This window comes from Monodon monoceros, unplaced genomic scaffold (assembly GCF_005190385.1).
Source record: "Monodon monoceros isolate NGI ecotype Baffin Bay Population unplaced genomic scaffold, NGI_Narwhal_1 Super_Scaffold_3, whole genome shotgun sequence".
In the NCBI taxonomy this organism is placed as follows: Eukaryota; Metazoa; Chordata; class Mammalia; order Artiodactyla; family Monodontidae; genus Monodon; species Monodon monoceros.
Window position 1 is genome coordinate 18,177,892 of NW_021703780.1, and position 15,981 is coordinate 18,193,872.

Below are 15,981 nucleotides of genomic sequence, written 5' to 3' on the forward strand. Positions count from 1 at the left end.
CAGTTGTTCCACGTGTAGATGTATTTCTGCTTTTTTTGTGAGGAGGAGGGTGATCTGCACGTCTTACTCCTCCGCCATCTTGAAGGTCTCATCTTGTGAGCTCTTAAAGACAAGCAAGTATACTAAAACCACTGATTCCCAGACCTAACCTTCAGAATCTTATGTGTAGACAAGGAACCACTGCCTTTGTCCATAGATCAGAAAGGCTGGAGATGAGTAAGGGATCTGGGGATGGAGGTGATTCAGGGAAACAGTAAACTAGAGAAATGGCAAGACTCTGCCAACACAGAGCAAAAGAAGTACACTGTCTTTTTGGATTGTTTTAAAATTGACTTGGCATACATTTATGGAGTGTAACACATTGCATCACGTGTTGTGATAGAAGTACACAAAATGAAACTGCTGCTGATGGCTCACAGACAGATTTATCTTGGACAGAATCTCACACTTCTTGTGTATGGATCTCTGAGAAGAGTTACTATAGGAACCTAGAGGAGGTATTACTAACACCTGGATTTGAAGAAGTCTTCACAGGGAGGTGATATTTAAACTGGCATGCTGAAGGAGGAGTAGAATTTTTCCAAGAGTAGGAAGGCCAAAGGGGAGGTTAGGAAGGTGAAAGATCAAAGCATGCACAGAGACCAGGAAGTAAGAAAGAGCATGTTGTGTTTGGGGAGTGGTCGAGAAAACAAAGCATGACTGGAGCTGTCAATACCTTTGTTAGTCTAAAGCCTTTGGGCTCGATATATGAAAGGACACCTTTCCCTGCCTCCAGAAGGAGAGGGACAGAAGGGTGGGTGTTGCCTCCTGCAGAAGGTAAGCCTTCTGAGGGCGGGGAAGCTCACCTTCCAGAGATTGTTCTCATTCTGGCAGCATGCAGTAGGCATTAATAATGACTCTTTGGCTAATTAAAAGACGTTTAATCTATGTCTCATTAAGCAGAATAATCAGTTTCTCTGAGAATGCTGTGTGCCTTAGTTTTCTCCTTTTAATAAAGGCAAAAATAAATTAGGGGGATAAAAAATAATTAAGGGCAATCTGCTAGCTCTCCATGTTTTTCCCTTGATAATTCTTCCATTCTCTTCCTATCTCACTGTTGGCTGACTTTCTCCCTTGACTCCCGCCTCTTCTGATAATGTGAAAGTGAGTGTAGCCCACAGAAGCAAGAGGGCTTGGGACTAGCCTGTTTTTCTTCACACAGCTCCCACGATGGAGCCATAAGGATGTGGGAATAGAGGGATTTTAAACCTTTGTCGTCCATGCCCCTCCATCGTTAATGCTGAGAGGCCTTCACAGGTGCCTTAAGATGTAAAATGGCCCATATCCATAGGCCAGAGCTGCTGTGTCCAAGAGCTTGTTTTTGTGCTTATTTTTACTGCAGGTTTGTATCTCTGCAGAAAGGTTTGTATCTCTGCAGAATATTCATGAGATAGAAAAGGAATGTTTTTTTTCCCTCCTTTAAGGATGCCAAGTACAGGTAGGGAGTAATGATCTTGATAAATTCTAGCACTTGTCAATTTGAAAATGTTCAGGGAAAACAAATGAAAGAGAGGATGGATTTGTTTATATGCTGTCATTCAGTGATTCAAGGCTGGAGACATTTCTGTCTTCCTATACTTCTGAAGTTAAGGATTGGAACTGGATAATTGACAACCTTCCAACAATGAAACATTATCAACCTTGAGGGGTTTTTATTGTTTTTTTTGATATTTCATTGTTTTCTAGTTTGCCTTTATCTTTGATCACTTATTGCTCTGACAGAAGTGTGGTCGTGTTGTTGCTTTCCTTTCTTTTCTAAGCATGTATGGTATGATGGGAATTATTTCTTTCCTTTTTCCTTTCTCTTACTAATTTTGTTGGTTGCAAGAAAAAAATTATCTGTCTAGACCTTAGATAAATATACCAGTCAGTTGTAAATCTGCTTTTGTTTTTCCTTCAAATGTTTTCAGTTTTGTTTTTAAGTTTGTTCATAGTAAAGAATTTTAATTGTAAATTAAAATGTAATAAAACCTGTTAAACTTTAGCCCAGTATTTTAGGTTATCTTTGCTTGGTAAACCTTTATCATTGCGTCGAATTAACAGCTAAATGATATTGTGGTACATATGGTGGTGGTGGGTGTTGAAGAATCCTGGAGTGTAAAGTATTTTCAAGTGTCCTCAAGTACTGGAAGTCTCCCTTTCCATAGCGGCACTGGATATGATAATTATATACGATTCTCCTGTGTTCATTAAAATATGAGCCCGAGGCTCTGCCGACAATTTGTTAGCTTCCCATAGGTTGAAAGTAATAAAATTGCTTTGATTTAAAACATCTGTACTTCAGGACTTTCACTAATTCAAATGAGCTTTCCCTCCACTTCTTTCCCAAGTAGGTAATGAGAGGAATTACTTTTTTAAATACCTCTGAGAAAATGCGGGTGGTCTGGCCATACTAGGGAGGAGAAGGTATGGATGATCGTGGAAGGTGACTGTGATTGTTTTTAGTGCCTTGGTCCTCAAAGGCCAGCAGTTTTAAAGACATGGTAGGTAATCCTCTCCCTCTCAGTTCCAGCAGTCAGTCTCTCTCCTTGTGTTTCCAAAAAGGATATGTATTTTTCTAAAACCGAAATAAAAGTTTCCATTACCTCAATAAGACAGATATTTTAAGAATGGGGGAAAAAGTTTAAAGACATATCCACACCATAGCCAGAAAGGTGGAAGCAACCCAGGTGTCCATCAACAAAACCTGTTGCATACCTGCAGTAGACTGCTGTTCAGCCTTTAAAAGGAAGGACTTTCTGACACTTGCTGCCACAGGGATGAACCTCGAGGACATTAGGCTCTGTGAAATAAGCCAGATACAAAAGAACCAATATTGTATGATTGCTTTTATATGAAGTACCTGGAATAGTCGAACTCTTAGAGACACGGTAGCATGGTGGCTGCTGGGGGATAGGGTGGAGGAATGGGGAGTTAGGTGCAGTTTGTTTCGTGAGATGAAGAGTTGTGTGGCGGGTGGTGATGGTAGTAGCACAACATTGTGAATGTGCGTAATGCCAGAGACCTGTGTGTATGCTTAAGAATGACTCCCACGGGGCTTCCCTGGTGTTGCAGTGGTTGAGAGTCCGCCTGTCGACGCAGGGGACACGGATTCGTGCCCCGGTCCGGGAAGATCCCACATGCCGCGGAGCGGCTGGGCCCGTGAGCCATGGCCGCTGAGCCTGCGCGTCGGGAGCCTGTGCTCTGCAACGGGAGAGGCCACAACAGTGAGAGGCCTGCGTACAGGAAAAAAAAAAAAAAAGAATGACTCCCATGGTCAATTTTGTTAAATATTTTACCACAGAGTTTAAAAAAACAAGAAGAAAAGGAAAAAAAACCCTGTTAGTTTTAAAAACTTACAAGTTAACATAAAACAAATTTGTTGCTTTAGCTAATTTTAATGTTTATACAAGCAATATAAATTGCAAATATGTTTAACGTTACAACACCATCTAAAAAAACCCAAAGATGTATGATGTCTTTGTGACAAATAATGGGCTTAATCTAAAAAAACAAGTCAAATTAGGTTTTTGTCATTTGTGGTATTTGTGTCTCCTGTATAGACACTTTTAAAATTTGGATTCCTATCATAAGAAAAGTAAAATTATTTTGTTTTTTTGAATTTGGAATTCCCAGAGCACGTGAACATTGATACATGTCCAAAAACAAAATAGATTGAACTGAGTTTTTCTCTGTTAATACGAGTATGAAGCTCCTGGGGATTTAACATCCACATTTTGATTGAGTGGGTCTGGGTTGGGACCTGAGATTCTCCATTTCTAACCAAGTCCACCTGCAGAGGTACTTTGAATGGTTCTGCTTTCCTCAGGGCTAATTTAGGATCCCTCCAAAGGCTTGCTAGTCACTTATTTCTCCTCATTCTGCTTTTTAGCTTCCATAGTAGCGAGGCTGTCATCATCTTGGTTGTCTCGTCCTTGCGGATTTCTGCATTCTAAATTTCTTCTCTTTCATTTCAGTGGGTTTTTAAATGAGGGGAAGTGAGGTAGTATTTATATTTAAGAGGAAGTTACCAATCCCCTTTTCATTATTTGTGGCTATGCGCTCATTGTTGGCAGATCATCAGAATATATCATCATTTCCCCTTGTACCTAACGTTCATTTGAATAAAAATTTATTGAGCACTGAGTATGTGCTGGGTATTACGCTTGTCTTTGGAGCTGATAGACGTGGCTCCTGCCTTAAGGAAACAGGTCACATATGCCTTAGCTGGAAGATGGAGAGAAAGGAGCTTAGGTTACTTTCTTGACCACGCATGTTCTTGAAGTCTGTCTTATATAGTAGGTGACTAAAATTCTTCTTCAGAGCCAACTATATCACTGTGCCGCTCTGTCAACTTCAGATTTCTCCCCAGGTTACCCGTCTGTGTTTTGTTTTCTACTCCTGTTGGTAAAATGATTAAAGTGGAAAGAATCACTCTGTCCTTAGTTTCAAGCAGTAGAACATGCTTGTTTCTGTGAAAGGCTTTTTAAAATTGCATCCATACCACTTCATGTCAACAATTATTTTTATAATTAGGCAGTGTTTGGAGGGAGTGTGGACACATGTGGCCTTACAGCATATTGTGTGGAAGGCAGAATTCTGATAGGGCCCTTGAAATCATCTCTCTCACCCCCTACTGCATATGCACCTTGAATAATCCTGGGGACTGTGAATGCGATGGATTTTAAATTGTTACATGCAATATTTGACCTTAGAGAGATGATACAGGTGAGCCTGACCTAATCACATGAGCTCTTCGAAAGCAGAGTGTTGTCTGGCTGACTGAAGGAGAGCCTAAGAAAGGTGCAGTCAGTGCACCCTTGCTGGCTTGAAGATGGAGGGGGCCATGTGGCAGGGAGTGCAGACGTACTAGAAGATGCCTGCCAGCAAGGGAATGGGACCTCAGTCCTATAACTGCAGGCAACTGAATTCTACCAATGATGAGATCTCAGCCTTTTGATATACTGAACAGAGAACACAGCCATGATGTGCTGAACTTCTGACCTAAAGACCTGTAAGCTAGTAAATGCTACTTGTTTCAGCCACTAAGTTTGTGTACGTGGGTTGCATAGGAATAGAAAACTAATACACCATGTTAGTGGGCAAATGCCTTCAAAGGCAGGTACAAGTCACAGCAGTGAAAACAAGCTAATGCTGCTTATACAGCTGGACAAAGAAAGTCCAGCTATCTTAAACATAATGGAAATAAAGTGTCACTTGACCCATAGGGAGTGTGAAACAGTAGAAAGAACTTAGATTTGGAGAGAGGAGACTTGAGCAAGTTGGGGCTCCCTCACTTCCTAGCTGAGGCAAGGCACTCACTTCTCTGGGTCTTATCTGTAAAACCAAGAGGTTGACGAGTGGACATCTCAGCACAGTGCTACCACTGGTTTATTTACCAAGCAGTGTACTCATTTCCATAATTTCCCTAAATCCAGCTTAGCTCTGGCCTACTAGGTATAGAATGAGGGGTGTCTGTCACATTATTTTCTGGATAATTTTTTAAAAAGCAGCAGATAATTTTCTGAGTTTGTTTTTTTCCTGGGGTTTTTTTAGGACCAGTAAAAAAAAAAAAAAAAAGTTCCCATGTCAAAACTGCAATTTCTGTACCAAAAAGCTACATCAACATATATTACTTGGAAAAAGTAACGTCTAAGGCCTGCTCTGTCTCTAACAAAACTAATGCCCATGAACAGTTTTCATATCCTTAAAATCCAGAGATCCTGTTTTTATATGTTTAAAATAAATAACTAGAAATTTACCTTTAAATTCTATTTTTGAAACCTAGGGTGATTCTAACTAGAAGTATGCCTTTGTCTGGAACACCTGCTCATCTGAATTCATTCTTAGTGTGTTTCTGCAGTCTTTTGCGGGTGAGCATATAGTTCTTTCTGATGCATCATCATGCATGAACCAGGTCCCTTGAACCTAGTCCTGTGCAGATCCATGGCTGCGTGTCTTAAGTGCTGAAGTTGTAAAGGAAGTGGTTCCGTGGAGCTCTCTGAGTGGCAGTCTCTCTCCTACGAGGTGATTCTTCCTTGAGCTTCAGGGTCTTATTCACATTGTCAACTAAAAGTCTGCAGAGAATCAAGGATACTTGAGTTATGCAGTGTTTGGGAATATGATACTTCAAAGGGAAAATGCCCATCATGGTGACTTTTCCCCAACACATGGAGTTTCTTTTCCTGCTATCAGCTAGCTGCTGATTTTTGGAAATAGGACCTTAAGAGGGGGGACAAACCCCAATAGCTCAACCACGAGGAAGAGAGAGAAAGGATCTCTCAGTCGTGAGAAAGGGGGAAAAGGGCTGCTTTTTCCAGCCACTGCCTAGATGCAGTCTGGAAACAACGTATAGAAAACAAAGTTGCTTCCATTGGCTGTACTTAAAAACAACTTCTGAGTTGCTCTCCTACATACTTTAAAACACATGATGAAAAAAAAGACCAGAGGTGAAGATGCCTGAGTTGCATGGTTCATGGCTCCATCAGACATTAATGGAGCCCTTCCATCTACCCAAAGGGCATCCCCTCCATCAGAGCAGATCTGTGCTGTGAGATGTTTCCCCGTCCATCACTTTTAATTTGTCCCAGCCTTGCCAGTCCTCATTTGACATTTGACTTCTGAAGATAACTTTTGTGGAGCTATTGTCTCCTCTGTCACTCTTAAACAATAGCAGAGGATGGGGGGAGGGGAGAGGAACTCATGGCTCCCACCCAAGCAGGTGCTGGAGAGATGCAAAAGCAGTGGTACTCTGGGCATAGAGTCTAGTTTTTCTTTCTTGTCCATTCTTCACCATTAGTAGATGAGACATTTTCTGATAGTGGTTCAGGGTCCAAAACCTCGGGATTTTCCTGGTCCGCCACAGTTTTGAGGATGCTGTACTGTGAAAACACACCGTGACGTTCATTAACCAATGCTGCCATTCCACCCTCGTGAACACCACCCCAGTGCTCTGTGCTTGGAGGGTTACAGTAAAATCCTTTCGAGTGGCAGTTCGGTAAGCACTTCACAAACAGTTAAGCCTTATGCAAATTAAGCTTCAGCTATTTCAACAATTTAATCAAGCATTTACAACCTAACTGCCGTTTCCTTCTCCTTCGTATGTATGATTTATAAAGGGGACCCAGAGATGAGTGAGTGTTTTGGTGTTAAAGTGCTTATGTATTTACCTCTGTGAAGAATTTCTGGCGAGGCATTGTAAATAGATGGCGGCTGACTTTAATCTACAGTTGCCTAACTTTCCGCATTACAAAATGCACAAGTTTTAAAACGACAGCTCTGCCCGCCCGAGCGGCAACATTGAACCAATATACCACCTTCAGAGGCTTGGGCCCTGTGAAGTGTCCTTTGATGGGGAAAGTACCTAGGACCTTCCTGACCAATGGGGATGTTTCCTTCCTGAGCCATTTATTGTTTTAGTGGAACTGGGGTTTCACCTGAGTTCTTTGAATACTGGTTTCTTCAACTCTTGGTCAGTTCTCTTTGGGGGGGCTTCAGTTTCCTTATGTGGGAAATGGTTTTGATGATAGCTGCTTCACAGTGTCTTGTGGTTAACTGAATGGTGAAACTAATTGCCAAGCACCTGACACAAAGCCAGGTCCTGAGTGGGCAACATGTAAGAGTTGGCTCTTGTTACAGGTTTGCTTTTTAAATAGAAAACATTATTTTAACCACATTAACGTAGTCTCTTGTGCATAACAACAAAAAATGATGCCAGATAATATTTTATATAGTGGTTTTAAGTGTATAACTTATAGCATTGACTCTCCCAGAGCATACATTTAAGTAGTATTTCCATTCCATGATCTTCCTGCTAATATTTCCAAGAATTGTTCGGGGCCGCTTGTACAGAACAGACTCAAGGAGGGGCTTAGCAAAGACATGGGAGCCTGCAGGCCTTGGGCTGGGGAACCACACTCCAGATGTTTCTCGTTGGGCAGCTTTTCTGTCTCAGCAGGGCGGTGAGTGGTGCCCTCTGCCTCTCGGCTGTTGCCTGAGGTGTGAAGCCTCACGTAGTGTAGTCAACAAGTAGATCACCATGTTCCGTTTTCCTTTAAATGAAAGATACACTTGAAATGTGGATGCTGGCTGCCAGCAATGGCTTTGGCAGTGTCTTTGAGCTCAAGGCTGCTGCAGCAGTGAAGTGTCAGTGTGGAGATTTTAGTTTCCATCCTTTGTTCCAGACAGGCCCTGCCCTTCTGCCTGGTGTTATGTGTGTGGCCTTGCCTTGGCTTCATCCTCTGCCTGGCGACAGTGCCAGGGTCTTCACACTGCCAGGGCTTACCTCGTGTAGGAGGGCTCCCTTTGAGATCTTTGGAGGAGTCTGAGAACTTCTCCTGCAGCCTCCCACTCCCTGTCTCATTTTGTTTCAGGTCTCTTTTTGCCGCTGGCCAACTCATTTCATCTTCCTTTTGCCTTCAGAGATGCGTAATCTCACTTGGTCTGGTGTTCCAGTGGTTTCTCTTTTTCCGTGGTGCCTTGTTCTGTGTTTAGACAACTCAGATTATGTTGTATCCTCTTTCTCTTCTCTTCTCCAGTTCCCTTCCCTCGGGGTCCCTGGGCAGGTAGCAGGAAAGGTTGGTGCTGTTATGTGGCTTGTCAGGTTCATGGACCCTTAGGAGTCAAGAATAAACTAATCTAACTGACTCTTCTTTCCTCTTGATTTCCTTGTGTTCTTGTGCAACAGGGTAAGAACTGAAACTGTAAATGAGAAATCTCTTGAACTATAAGGGTTAATGTCTGCTAGAGTAGAAGTCAGAAGACTTGCTTCAGGCATTTTCTGCTATTTTTTTTTTTTGGGGGGGGGTTACGCAGTCCTCTCACTGTTGTGGCCTCTCCCGTTGCGGAGCACAGGCTCTGGACGCGCAGGCTCAGCGGCCATGGCTCACAGGCCCAGCCGCTCTGCGGCATGTGGGATCTTCCCACACCGGGGCACGAACCCGTGTCCCCTGCATTGGCAGGCGGACTCTCAACCAGTGCGCCACCAGGGAAGCCCTCTGCTATTTTCTAGTGGAAGGCTTTTGCCAGGTAAGTTAAGCTTTGATTTCTTCATCTTTAAAATAGACAAAGTATCTAATCTTCTCAATGGAGCCACCAGGAAAATCAAATGAGATAAAGTATATGAAGAACTTTCAAGTTGTAAAATGAGTTAACTAACCTGTCCCAGGCAATATGCTAAGTGCCATGGGGAGAGGTAGTCTACCTAGAAGAGCCAAAAAAAAAAAAAAAAGATTTAAAATGAGAAGACCTGGGGTCGAGTCCCAAATGTGCACCGAGTAGCTGTGTGACCTTCGTTAAATTATTTAGCTGTGTGACCTTCGTTAATTATTTAAATTATCTTAGATGTTCATTTTCACCAGTTAGAAGAAATAATGTGATATGGTGATGTGTTATGTATCAAATGGCCACGTGTGGTGCAAATGTTAGCTGTTTCATTATCCTCCAAAATTGTCTAGTGATTCAAAGAAGTAATTTTTGGCTGTATCTAAAAAAAAAGCATATTGTGGAATCCTGGGAAAGTAGGGAGTATTTCTTGTGATCAAGGCTGCAATTAACATAAAAGGGGCCTATTTTGGAGTTTAGATGTTAACAGAAGGACACCAGCCAAGCTTCCTTAGCTTCCACATAGATAATAGTTCTCAATTAATTAAGCACATTTTAATTTTTTTAGGGTCTTGAGAAAAAGGAAAAGTTTCCTATTTCATCCTTTCTCATATTCTGCAAACCTACGTGGATACCTGTTAGAACTTTTAAACGCTTTGGTATCTTAATGTTCATATCTTTAAAAGAGATTAAAAATATTTGTCTTACTAGGTGGGATTGTTCGAAAGGCAATGTGAGATAATTGAAGGATAGATTTTGGAAACTTGAAAGCTAACAAATATACTGTTGCCATCATTTGAATATTTTGAACCAGACATTAAGCTTTTGTCTAAAGGTACCTTGGACAGAATAACAGGTACTGAAGAAAACAGAACAAAACAAAAATGAGTTGGGATTGCTCATTTTAAAATTAGCTCACTTTCAAGATGTTTCATCATGGTGGCCTTGAATTTCATAGTTCACTATAATATGAAATGCAGTTGAAGTAATCTCTCTAAATAAAAAAGACACTAATTTTAGTACCAAAGCTTCACGTATAGTTTAACAGGGAAGTTTATTCTGTATCAAGCAGAAAAAAAAAAAATCAAAAGTACAATTTCAAGGAGTAGTCACATACCTATCAATGCCTGACAAGTCAAATGGACAGATATGAAATAAGGGAGCTAAGGATTCGATCAGTGTAATTAAGATGAATTAAGGGATGTAATGTATTTTGTACCCCACTGAGAACAGACCTTTTTACATGCATAAGACCTATTTCCAAGAGTTCATATCATTGCTTCTACTGTTTTTAAGTGTCAGGATAATGTGGTGATTCTATATCATTAAGGTTTTTTTTGGTAATAATTAGACTTTTCTGCTGTCTTAGAATAGATGCTTCAGGCTTCACCTAAAACAGGAGGATTTGAAGACCTCGCAGTCTGATGAGAACCCATGACCATTTGAGGCCAGACACCTCCCCAAGGAGCTTACCAAGAGAAAGAAAAACTGGCCCTTCTGCCACCAGTTACCACCCCCTACCCTTATTCCCAGTATTTTCTAGTCTTCATAGAACATTGGGGAGGGAGAAGAGAGGCTCATTAGCTTTATACCAAAAGTGAGAGGGCAGATTCCAAGAGACTCACCCAGAGGTTGGGGGTGATTGCAAGAATGTAAGACTGGCATGGGATTTTCTGGCTGGACGTCCACTCAGGCGGACTTGCCTACTTGCCCCTGTGCTTATCTGGATTGGAAAGGGGAGAACTGGTGAGGCAGGGCGGGAGGAGGGGCTGCCACTGGAGCAGCTTACATATCTCCTGTTTAGTTTGGCAAGGATATGGGAATTCTTCAGGGTTAACGCTGAGAATGGTAGTTGCTCTTGAGCCATCTTGCAAGACTGTCTGTCCCTAAGTGGCTGGCTTCTGGTTAATGGGGGCCAAAAGGTGGGAGGAAGAGGTTGAGCCAGGGCTGGGCTCAGATCTACATCAGAGAAGCTGTGTGGTGAGGAGGTCCTGCAGGGCCCTTGGGAGAATTCCCACACCAGCCAGCATTAGCTTGGGAAGTCATCATGGCCAGTCATGTCGGGAGGCATTTGCCTTTCCCTCCTTACCGGTTGATTGCAGGAGGGGGAGGTACAGCCCAGAGGAGGGAGGAGGGAATGAGTGAAGGCAAATCCCAGCCCTCCCTGTTCACAGTCCAGGTCACAGCTTTGCCTGGGGTCAGAGTGGGGACTGGTATAAAACCACAACCGAACTTGAGAATAAAAATTTCAATTGGCCTTGAGTTTTAATGACCAAAAGTTACCCCAAATGGTGAGATCTGCCCAAGATGCTATTAAAATTGGGAAAGAAGCTGAAAAATAGTGATTGGTAGCTCTGATGTGAGTAAAGCCATCTCCTGTTAATTGCCCAGTGAGATAGATGGTAACACTCAATAAACCCAGTTTCACAAATTCTCCTTCTTGATGTCGTTATGATATCAGATACTCGTTCTAATATCCAGATTCATCCTAGGAGTGTTGATATGAAGTGATTAGCCTTGAGGAGTTTTATTGTTAAGCTTGTAGCCCTTCTTCATGCTGTGTATGGTGTGAAGTGTGTATGAAGATAAAAACATGACTCGGCACGAGATGTTTGCTTAAGTGAATTACTTGTGATCATTCCATGGCCTCTTTGTATGTGATTGGAAATGTCTTCATTTTAAAAACTGGGGTTCTGTTGTCAGTAGTGTGTAGAGCAGATCCCTGAGATGTATAAAGGATACATACTAGATAAAATAGAGAAATGTATTGATACATAACTTGCATTGAAGGAGCCTCCTGTGCTCCTCATTTGCTTAAGAAGACTAAGCATTATATGACAGTATGTCAACACACCCTCATAAAGGGAGAAACGGATACAACATGTCCTTCCTAATGTTTCCCAGAGAGTCAGGGAGTGAACTGAGAAGTGGATCCAGGATTTCATGGGTCAGAACCATAGATTTTATCATTTATATAAAATCCTTTTTTTTTTTTATTTCCCACTGCTCTCAAGATTTCAGAGGGATTATGGTCTGAGTTAGAGAGCAGGCAATTCAGGCGCACCACACAGAGTTGTTAAATCTCAGGGGCTTGAGATTTCTTAGCTCCTTTTAAGCTTTGGAAGCAGAGCAGTCCTAGGGAATGCTATTAGGAATTGGCTTCATGGAGAAAATGTAGCTTTTGGACAGTTAGCTTTTGAAGCCGAGGGAGGATAATAGGTTGGTGAACATGAAGGGGGAATTTGCTTCTGGTTTAGAAAACAGGGTGTGAGGAGGTGATGGTCTTGTGCAGACTCGTGCTGTAATAGTTCTTCAGCAGGGCCAAGTGCTTCTCCAGATCGACTTCAATTTTCCATTGAGTGCATTTTCTGAGTTTTGACAAAGCCTGGGTACCCTCTTGTGGAGTGTGTATCTCTTTGTGCCCTGATTGCTAGGGCTGTGCTGTCATCTTGGCCAGCTGCCCATTTCCTTTGGGTCTGAAAGGAGTTGTTTAATTCCAATCAGATTGTACAGATTTAGGGCTTGAAGAAAATCTGCAGTGGCTCTTTTTCTTTCTCTGATTCACATTAGTACGGGTCTTGTGTCTAGTGGGTAAATGAGAATGAGTTATACATAGAAGCGAACATATCAGATGTGAGGGTAGAAAGGAAGGAAAGAGCTGCCCCGTCTGTGCTTTCCTGAGTGGGAAGTTTGCCTCTAGACATTCACAGAATGAGACATATGAAAGAGAGGGCATGAGCAAGAGGAAAGAGGACTGGGGAGTTCTTCTAGGGACGGCATTCCAGGACAGTCTTCACCCACCCAGGAGATGAAAGGATTCCATGGAAAAACAGGATCACCTCAGTGGCCCTACCCCAGGCTCTGTGCAGACTGTTTTTATTGCTTCACAGGCATTGAGTCAGCTTGTTAAGTGTCATCCCTTATCAAGGATGGAGTTCTTCCTTGCCCCAAAGCTACTGGGATCCTAGTCAGGAAAGACACGTAACATGTACACAGGTCCCTACACCACAAACGAATAGTGTTGCTGTCTTTCAGTTAAGTGGCCTGCCGGGCAGAATGAAGTTATCTTGCTGGAAGTCCTCTGCCAGAGGGTTAGCTCAGCTGAGGAGAACTTGAAATTCCCTGTGACTGCAGTGCATCAGTAGCAATGCCATGGGGTCATGCTTGTAGTATTACCCTTTGAGGAGGTCTTGATTTTGACATAGAGGAGGAGGGAGCTAGTGGCTCTCATCCTCCATGTGTTTTAGTGAGATTTTTAAAGAGATATTTTGTTGGGATCCGAAGAGTGCTTCAGCAGGTGCATTGGTAATAAATACCACTGTATTAAATCTTCTTAGAAGCTGGTGAATGTGCTGGCTAAAAAGTCCTGGAGGCTTCTTGTGCCAGGGGGACGTATGTTTCCATGTCGGTTTCCATGTCCCTTAGAATTCTGAGCTAGAAGAGCACATCTGCTTTTTATTTTACAGATGAGGAAATTGAGTCCCAGAGAGGGAGCAATTTGCCCCTTCCCCTGAGATTAGCCGGCAGAGTCACTACAAAAATCTAGGTCTTCGGATTCAGCCCAGTGCCTTTCCCTGTATGCCACACCGTTTCCCTCATTATCTTGAGATTTGCTGGAGCCGCAGGACTACATAATGCTTGTGCATATGTGGATTTTAGTGCTGCAGCTGAATTAACTCATCATATTGGTCTGATCCTGAGCCCGTTTCTGCAACACGAGGTAAATTGTGACTCCTGTGGTCTGAGAATTGGGCGCCTAGAGGGACTGCAGCATCACCGGGATGGTTCTTGATGCTGCAGCCTTGGTGTGCTCTCCTCTGCCTCTGCTTGTCCGAAGGCTTTTCCTTTTGGAGGCAGGGACTGAATGGGTGGAACCCAGCGGTGCACATGTAAAGGCATGTAGCCCCAAGCTGAGCCGAATTTGAGCCCATGGAGTGGTATTAATTTTGACTCAATATATTTTTGAAAATCTAGGGCGCAGTTTTAAGTTGGACTTACTTCTGTTTTAAGAATACTTGTTTGACATCCTCTGAGACAGGATGAGGAGAATTGCCCCAGCCTCTGGTGATGAGGACTCCCTTATGGTGTTTCCAGGCTAGAACTTCTCTTCAGACTGGTTTTGCCTTGCCAAACTCATGATATCTCTTACCTTATTGGTTGGCAGATTTTGTGCAATGGGTTTTATTGATAAGGAATTGAATTTAAGTCTTGCAATTATATAAGGTGATTTCTTAGGGGACTTTGACCATTGCAGGCCAGGACTACCATCAAATAGGTCCCGGCCTCTGCTGGATTTGGAGTTCTTCACTTGTGGTGAGGGATTGCCCTGCACGTGTTCTTACTCTAATACGCAATGCAAAATGTGTCAAGATAATTCAGTGGACTTAAGGATCCAAATAGCAGCTATGGAAAATTACTTGTTTTTGCATGAAGTGCACTGGCCCCATCCCTGGAGTTACGCTAGCCTCAATCACAGCCCATGCTAAGTTTGTGCCTTGACACTCATTCTTAGAAATGTTCCATTTCCTGACTTTTTCAAGGGGCCAACCAAAGTTTGCTTTCATGGTTGTTTTTCTGTGTATGCCTGATTTCTCAAAGCCCTTTTCACAAGAACAGCCCACCCAGTTTGGCTGCCCAAGGCATTTTGGCTTCAGGTTTTGGTGCTGTGTGACTTTTCCTGTCCAGCCTCTGGGGCTCCTCACTTCCTCCTGTGCTCCCTGGGTCCCAGGTACTGCTTGCTCCTTTCACTTTACTGCCTATTAGAGGCATGGGCAGGTGGGAATGACCACACATTTGCCTCTGGTTCCTCCTTCTTTCCCCTGGAGAGCAGGTATTAAAGAGGATGGGCAGGCAGAGAGCTGTCCAACAGGAGGAAGAGAGCGCAGGCCAAGGGGGGCTGGGGTGGTGATTGCCTGTTAACGTGGCGGGATGCTAAGTGCTAGGAAAAGGGTTAATAGAAGCAGGCTTCCTCTCTGTCCCTACAAAAGCCCCTTCCTCCCGCCACTGCCTCTGGCCCTTAGGCCTGCTTTCCTGCCTGGATTCTATCAGTTACTAGCAGTTATCACCTCAGGTATACATGCAATGAAAAACAAGTTTATGTAGGTCTGTCTGGAAATCTAATGACTATTTGATATTTCTGTCTATGAGAAAGCTGTGTTCTGAGTACCAAATACATTACCACATTCCTCAGGAATATGAACCATGTGCATGTAAGTAAATGTATCTTGTTCCTGGGTTTTTAAGTTTGCACTTCACTTTAGAATCTAGAGTTGTGATAGTTTGGAAGGTAACAGGAGGGCAAAGAGTGTGTTCTTTGCTGGCATTAAATCTCATTTGCTGCTTCCACATGCTTCTGAGATCTTCACATTTTCCTTTCGTTGAATATCTTTCAGAGAATCATGTTTTGGTCTTTGGATAATTCTGCTTTCAGAATACAGCGTATAGCTGGGACTTGCTTTGAAACTACACAGTTTTCTTAGTTTGGAATATTTTTTTTTTTTTTCCCCTTGGCTGGCTTCACCGAATTCTCTAAACTTAAGAAGTGCTCCATGGCTGCAGATCTGGTATCGATTATCATTAATTCTTCCCTTTATGACTCTGCCACTTAAACACACATATAGAAACAAACCAAATAAACATTAAATAGCATAACTAGAATTTTGACTTGGGTGGTCCAGTTAGTTTCAGCATGTGCTTAGCTTTGAGAGGTGGTTATAAAAACACTAGAGTTCACCAAACCATAAAATGATTGCAATAGATTTTTTTATTTTAAGATGTATTAATTCAGATATCTTTAAAAATAAACCTTGGATTATTTACAATTTATTGAAATACAAAATAACCGAAGAGGCAGAGTTTTGC